The sequence below is a fragment of the Anneissia japonica genome, unplaced genomic scaffold (assembly GCF_011630105.1).
Source record: "Anneissia japonica isolate Jap-2015-1 unplaced genomic scaffold, ASM1163010v1 scaffold287836_len1076198_cov165, whole genome shotgun sequence".
Classification (NCBI taxonomy): domain Eukaryota; kingdom Metazoa; phylum Echinodermata; class Crinoidea; order Comatulida; family Comatulidae; genus Anneissia; species Anneissia japonica.
Window position 1 is genome coordinate 34,499 of NW_022729021.1, and position 8,288 is coordinate 42,786.

At 34.8% G+C, this 8,288-nt stretch overlaps 1 long non-coding RNA gene across 2 annotated transcripts in view; it reads right to left on the reverse strand.

Annotated features, from left to right (window-relative positions):
* The window catches only part of LOC117114572, a 19,356-nt gene extending 12,016 nt beyond the window's left edge, over positions 1–7,340 (reverse strand). The window contains exon 1 of one of the 2 annotated variants that reach the window (XR_004446392.1): positions 7,193–7,340. This is a non-coding gene — a long non-coding RNA (uncharacterized LOC117114572). Of the gene's footprint in view, positions 1–713; positions 1,129–7,192 lie in introns of those variants that run through there. The other variant, XR_004446391.1, reaches the window with a different exon arrangement.
* Positions 7,341–8,288: the final 948 nt, after the last annotated feature.

The following is an 8,288-nucleotide window of genomic DNA, read 5'->3' on the forward strand; positions in this document are numbered from 1 at the left end:
GCTTTAACCCTAACAATTTTTGTGTTTTTAATTCTAATTTCGTCGGCCCTAAAATGTGCAATTTATAAGGCCGAGGAAATTGGCTTACCGTAACAAGAAATGCGCACAAACAATTTGAGAATTTTAGGCACTTTCAGAGGATGCATATTTGTCAAGGGGTGCTATGCTGGCCTCACGTCGGAGGATGTCCGGGACCGCTATCCACCTAGTTAACCAACAATCAGTCAATGCAACTCAACAGACACAAGTACGGCTTTTTGAGTCCGTTTAATCAACAATGACATAAATGTATGCGTGCGTGCGGTAACTGAAATATATAAATGAAAAACGCATAGCAATAAGCATAGGCTAGCGTAAACGCAGCCACATCCACACAATAACGTGTAGATATTTAACTGTATATCGAACAGCCTGGGGGCCGCCACCCCACATAAATGGCGTAAATCAGTACGATAAATATTAACATAGGGCTCAGTTATAATAATAAAACGTCATCATTAAATGTCTATAACAAGCCTATGTATAAGTTTAGGGCCTACACAGACAGCTATAAGCCTATGCCCTACTTTGATACTGTACGGTATATGAAATACTGGTAATCGACAATAGTAATATAATGCTATAGTATCATCCGATATAAACGTTAAACATAACTGTGATTTTAGCAAGTTATTATATAGTGTAAATCGTAGAAAGATTGATTAATTACTCACAAAGACTGTTCTTGTGGCAGGCTACATTATGCATTATACATCTTCGTACTAGCTCTACTAACAACAGTACCAATGTTTTGTCTCGTCTATTTCTAAACTCAGCATCTACATGAACATATGCCCAAGACTCATCTGCATACCGCAGACGAACATAAACATAGATAAAGCGTTAGCAACGTAGCCTAGTAACCAATATAGTACTACTATACAGAGATAGGAGACAGCACATTTACCTTGAGGTGGTACCTACCCAACGTTGGAAGATTTTATACTTTTCAACCTTGGTGTATAAATACTTAGGAGATTCCGAATAAAAATCCAACAAATTAAGTTTACGATAAATAGAACAATTTCTTCATCTATGTGACTTGCCGCTATGTGCTGCAGCTTACTTGATCTCGATGCTAAAAAGCTATTGTATTTTGCAATGGTAGTGGTGATAGTAGTAGTAGTCGTCGTCGTAGTAGTACCTAATTACGTAACGTTAGCAACGCTATTAACGTTGAACCGCACCCTGTTTTTACTATCACTTACCCTGAGGTGGTACCAAAAGTTAGAAGATGTTATACTTTTCAACCTTGGAGTATAAATACATAGAAGATTCCGAATAAAAACCCAACAGATTTTGAGTAAGATAGGCCTAAATAAAACAATGCCTTCATCTAATGCGACTTGTGACTATGTGCCGCAGCTTAATTATAGTTGATCTCGATATGATGCGATAAAGCTATTGTATTTTGCAAAAACTATCGTTCATTGATATGTAAATGTTGGCATTACAAACATTAGACGAAAAATGACCTGCAGGTCAAATCATGTAACATGTTATTCACCGATGTTCGAACAAGTTCGTTTAACAATAAAATATATTCGATAAAGATTTAAAAAATTGATACAATGAAGTGAAAGAGACCGTGCTGAAAGTGGTTAAACTTGACACTGCTGTTAAATCAGTACGTCTTAAGCGGGTTTTTTTTTAACGTAAAACAGCGGAATTATTGGAAATACCTTAGAAAAGATATTTATTTAGCTTTTCATAAAATGTTTTCTCTTTTTTTTAAATCAATTATGTAAGCCCTCTAAAAATAATTTGTACGGCATTTATTTATTTTATTAAGCAAGTAAATACTTCTCGGGCCACTAGTGCTCAAATACACTTGCCACAAGTCCCTTATTACCTAGTCTGTGCAAACATAACTGGGTTCTGTTTCTGAGCAGTTTTTCTTTTTTTATTTCTTTTTCTTTCTTTCTGGCAACATTTCAAAATGCTATGCTAGGGACAAACTACAGGGCCGATTTTATTCAAAGTTATGGAGCAGGGGCGGATTTAGGGGGGGGCCGGCCCGGCCCCGGCCCCCCCTTTTGGGAGGTAAAAAAAGGGAAAAAAGGAAGAAAAAGAGAGAAAAAGAAAAAAATGATAGCCCAGAATGCCTCAAATGTTATGTTCGGGCGTCTAGAACACAAAAATTTCGCGGGGGCATGCCCCAGACCCCCTACGCCAGTGTTGTCTCAATTGGCCCAACTTTCGACCCCCGCTTCCGGCCCCCCCTTTTGGACATTTCTGGATCCGCCCCTGTGGAGTGTTCACAGCTTAAGGTGAAAGGTCACCTAGGGGTCTTTAGGGTCAAAAAATAAAAAATCTTAAAAAAGATTACTTCTCTCACAAATAACATATAGCACAGTTTTGTCCTTTGCACATATACATTGGAATAAGGCAAGAGTCTATTGGGTGTTCAGAGATTTTCAAAGTTCATTAAAGGGTAATTTTTTATATTTTTTCTGGCAAAATTTTAAAACGCTACTAGTACCAAACGGTTGTTCCGATTTCAATAAATCTTGGTTAGTAGGACCTGTGTCACATCATATTTATGAGGTGTTCACCGCTTTGGGTCAAATGTCACACATGGGTCATTGAAATAAAACTTTAAAAAAGAATAAAAGACTTCTGTCACAAATAACATAGCACAGTTTTGTCATCGACACATATGCATTGGCAGAAGGTAGGGTATTTATTGTGTTCAGGGATTTATGGTCAAATTTTATTCATTTATTCTAGCTGGTAACATTCCAAAATGCTACTAATGCCAAATGATTGGACTGAATTCAATCAACTTTGATCATTAAGAACAAGTGACACCTAATTCACCCCAGTCTGGAATGAGGGGTCACCCAAGGGTCAAATTTTCAAAAATACCCAATTGAGCTCAAATTTACCAGAAATGATCTTTAGGACCTCTAAACATAAAAAAAAAATTAAAAATTAAAATTGCAGATGATTCTTAGTTAGGGAGCTTTCGATTGCACGACGACGGTAGGACGTAGAACGTAATGACGTCATTAAAAGTCATCTGCATCAAGAATATAACGCTAAAAGACAGGTTATCAATCCAAGGAGGCAATACTTAGTGTACAGGTAGGTTTTCAATTGTTTTAAAAAAGTTCATAAAGGGTCACATTCTCAGATGTTAATAGGCAGATTGTTCATAATGCTGGAGCAGAATAATGGAAAGACCTGCAATGAGCAGATTTTGGTGTTTTAGTAATTATACTGTGTTCAGTAAATTAGTTAAAAGAGTAGGTATCAGATTCCGAAAGTCATATGCCACTTTTATTCTTATTAGTTGGTAAAAATCTCTCCTTCCGATAATGTTCGTAAGTTTAGAGTAGTAACTGTGCTCTTTCATTTCCAAATGATAATGTCTGCCTGTGCGCATCCTAAATCTCAAACATATGAGGCATGTTGTGGCGAAATGGTAAAGTTGTCGCACAGTCTAGTATTGAGTAAATGAGCTTTAAAATATGGGAGCTCAAAAATTGACAAAAAAATCCAAATTTGTTTTTCAGTGTAGGTCAACAGTTTAATGTCTTATTAATCATGTCCCAAAGTATTAGTTCTGGAAGTGGTTAACAAATTGTTTATTTAACGTTATTTTTCATAGTTCATTCTATTAAACAATGTTTTCACAAATAACTTTGAAAGGCAATTACTGAAAATCCTGTTCATCTTGACTATAAAAGTACTGTACTTTCACTTTCCAATAACTTAAGTTTGAAATGTCCAATTTGAATGAATGACCTCTCATTTTAAAGATCACATACTCAGGTATCTGACAATACCAATAACTTGAATTTAAATTTTTGCTACAACTTAGCCATTTTGCCACAACATGCCTCATATGTAACATAAAACAATGATTTATTAATAAAGATGAACGTACAAATGATGCATGTTGATGCCACTTAGACATTTTATTATTATTAATTAATTCATATAAATGTAAGGTCCCCCATTGGAGGCATTCAGTACGCACTATTTGGCAAACCTTGTCCATGGTAGTTAATAGTAAAATATTTTTGGAAATCTTGGCCCCTTGGGACCACGAGTAGCCAGTGCAGCATCAATCGAATTATTCACCACAATAGGTCTATACGGATCAGATATAAACATATTTCTCAACTTGCTGAACTGTCAATGTGAGTGTTAGTTGACTCCAAAGTGGCACTGGAAGTTTTTATTCACGTCCTTGTTATGAACAAAGAACTGTTAGTTACGCCATTTTAATCAGGTCCCTCCAGGAATATATTCTCACTTTTACACTTCTTGGGATATGCTCTTGGTGATCACAGCACATCAACATATAATTGCATTTGATAAGAGCGGACAAAGCTTTATTTAGCATACTTAATAAATTACGAGAAAAAAAATCAGATTGAATCAGAGCCGTAGATAGAGAGAGTTTGGCCAACTTGGCGCATGGACGCCATGTCGTTACCAAACAGCCCAGGTGCATGCGCGCGTATAGTTTTAATGTTTTGTTTTGGTGACAACATGGCTGGTGTAAGTCATGTGATTGCAATTCACCAAATCACACGCGCGTATATCGAATCCCGTGAAACCGAGTTGGCCAAACTCTCTCTATCTACGGCTCTGAATCGAATAGCGTTCGGAACTCGAATAAAATTGCGTTCGAAACTCGAACACGCGTTATAGAGACGCAGCACGCGTTCGCCACGAACGCCTTTTACCGCCATTTGAAGAACGCCCTCTATAACGTGGTAGTTCTCTTCGTGATCAACGACATAACGTGGTAACTCCAGGAGTTACTCATTTTTTAAGAGATTTTAGTATAATATAGTAGTAGGCCTATACAGAATATTGTAATGAAAAAAATTTCATGAAAAATCCAGCTACACTACAATAATACACACATCTGCATATTGAAGAACATAAGATAAAAAAAACAAACAAAAAACTCCTGTATAAGGCAGTAGACACACGATCCCGCTGGAAGCCTACTTTTTTTTTTTTTTTTTTTTTTAATGGTTTAACATGTTTTGTTATTTTCGACCATTGTTGTTACTGCTTGTATAGCGCATACCGCCGAAGCCTAGCTATGCGGTATTCACCCCGTATTTCCATACTTAAAGCACTATTTAGTGGACTATTCATAGTGGAGTACAGTAGTAGTATAAGTAGCAGGTGTTGTAGCATAGGCCTAGTGTATATTACTTTTAGCATAAGAAGGAATTATGCACAGTAGGAATATGTCGCTCCCAGTCCAGCCAACCAAATTTTGAGGTATTATAATAATATAGTTCATTCTTATATAGCGCAAGTAAACAAGCTCTCAATGCCCTGTCTACAACAATACGCTATTGTATTAGGACTAATATATCTTTTGACACCAACATACAATGTTATTTGCGATTTATATCTAGGCCTATACATTGAGATAACGTTACTACTGGCAACATTCGAAACTCAATTTATTTAGTACATACAAACATACAAAGAAACTGCAAATTGATCATTCATGCGTGGTTATTGATATTCCCAACAAAATTTACAAGATCAATGTAGGCAGATGTTATCTACTCAAGTATATTCTGTAATTTCGTAAATTAAGTTGTTGATGAACTACCGTAATAAAGTTCAAACCTTATAGTTTGTGTTGAAAAGATGTGTCTGTATTGAAGTGGAGCAGATAGATTTTGTCTGTTGTTTCTACCAATGAGTATTTTATTCTGATGACAACTTCAGAAAATCTAAGGGCGACATTTTATCCCATGTCAAAATGTTAACAAGTAGATAGGGTGCAAAAACTACTAACTACAGGTTCACGCGCATTAAACGTACATGAAGAGTTATCAAACAGCAATATCCATAATATAATAGGGGGAATTAGAATAACAACAATATAAATTTAATATTATAAGGTAATAAAAAAAAAGTAGTAAGTAAATTTGTAAGATTTAAATCATAAATATCTTTCTATAATAGTTTACACAAGCAAAGAACACGACACACTGATAACGTTCTGAATAAAAGACCGATTGGTAATTTCATTACGGTATATTGTTCTGTATTATTAGATAAGTAGTACGCATAGTGGACTTATTTACAACAGAAGAATAACGAATGTGATTTCATTAGAAATAATTGTTTATTATTTTTTAAATTATTTATATTCTGATCTTTGTGCTTTGTGGGAGTAGGCCTACATGGACCTTTGTTAAAAGAAGTTGTGACTATTACCAAGTACAAACAGCTAAACATAATAGAAAGATAAATACAAAAATGTTAATATAGTAATAAAGACTAAAAATAATGTTACACCGCAATTCCATTCCATTTAGGCTACCATTTGTTCCCTATAAACTACTAATGTTTGAACGTTGGTAATACTGATATAAAGACTACTTAGTACTGTACAGGGAAATAAATTGAAAAACAAATGTCTTTCTATCGAATAATTTTGCTCTGAGTTCATCTAAAGAGGTTTCTGTTTCTGTTTCTGTTCACTGTTTTTTAACACAATTGAAATGAGTATAATATACAATGGGAAAATAATGTAAGGTATTGTTATTATCTTAAAACAAATGTTCTAGACTATGATCATAAAGGCACACATGCAAAACATGTACTTGGTAGAGAAAGGAGGGGTTAACATGGACTATTCGCCATAAAAAAATGTGTATTGTAACAATGCATTATGCCTCATGTGCACATTAATGAACGAAATACTATCTCTTTAGAAAAAAGTATATAGGTTTTTTACCTATTTACTGGCCCAATCTCACCACCCAAAGAATCCATCGAAAAAAGTATTCGGACTTTTCTTAATGATAATAATAAATAATAATACATAACATTTATATAGCTCAAAAAGACAGCTTCGAAGCACTGAATTCCCAGTTATGTATACAAATCAAAAGCAAAAGATGGGTTTTGAGTTTTGTAGTAGTTAGTAGTATTAGTAGTCGTAGTAGTAGTAGTAGTAGTAGTAGTAGTAATAGTAGGACTAGTAGTAGTAGTAGTAGTAGTAGTAGTAGTAGTAGTAGTAGTAGTAGTAGTAGTAGTAGCAGTAGCATTAGCAGTAGCAGTAGCAGCAGCAGCAGCAGTATAATATAACGTTAGCAACGCTATAAATATTGAACCGCACCCTGTTTTCAATCACTAACCTTAAGGTGGTACGTACCCAACGTTAGTAGTGTTTATGCTTTTCAACCTCGGTGTACAAATACTTTAGGAGATTTCAAATAAAAATCCAACAAACTTTAAGTACAATAAATAAAACAATGCCTTCATTTAATGTCACTTGGCGCTATGTCCTGCAGATGCAGTTAATCTCGTTGTGACGCGATAAAGCTGTTGAATTTTACAAAATTTATTGCTTATTAATATGTAAATGTTGATGTAACAAACATTGGATGAAAAATGACCTGCAGGTCAAATTATGTAAAATTTATAAATATTCAAGTTCGCTTAACGATAAAATGTACTGGTGTTCGATAAGGATCTACATTGCAGGTTAAGATCCATGGCTAAATGGAAAAAAAGGATTAGCCTTTATCTTGTGATTAATCTCTTAGGTTATCACACCTACACATAAGCAATCCTTGACTGATGCACATTTATTTTATAATGTTATGCCATAAGTTATATAGTGGGCTACGAATAATGTTGTATTTCATGATTTTGAACATTTTTTACGCTTTTCCCGTTAAAATTGGATAAGTACTTACGAAGATATGATATTGATTTTTAATTGTGTATAGAAGATGAATGTGCATGTTTTTTGTACGTAAGTTTGTCTTTGAGTTGGGTTAACTCACTGAAATCTAAAAACAATAATCTGCTATCAAAAAACTCCAAATATGAAGTTAGTTCTGGCTATATCTGCAAAAGCCTGGGAGGATTTTTAAATCGAGGTGGTTTGAGGCTTTACTTTACAGAATATAGCACTATTACGGTAGCTACTTGCCACCTGCTAATTTTCCCCACTGATGTTTTTCTACCTGGAGAGTTATTCCAGGCCCAGGCTATTCCCCCACCCCCTCCATTTTTTCGATGCATTGTTCCTCCTAGTTTTTCTATTGATTTTTTTTCCATCAGGTTATTTTCATTATACTTTATAAGAGAGAACATATTTTTTTTTGTGTGTGTGTTTTCTCTATATCAATTAATTATTGTCTAGTCATTGTAAGGTTACACTAAAAAGGTGTGCCGATGATACAGAAGCGTTATTCAATCAATTGACTGATTGACTATTGATGCATTCGCAATACCGTATT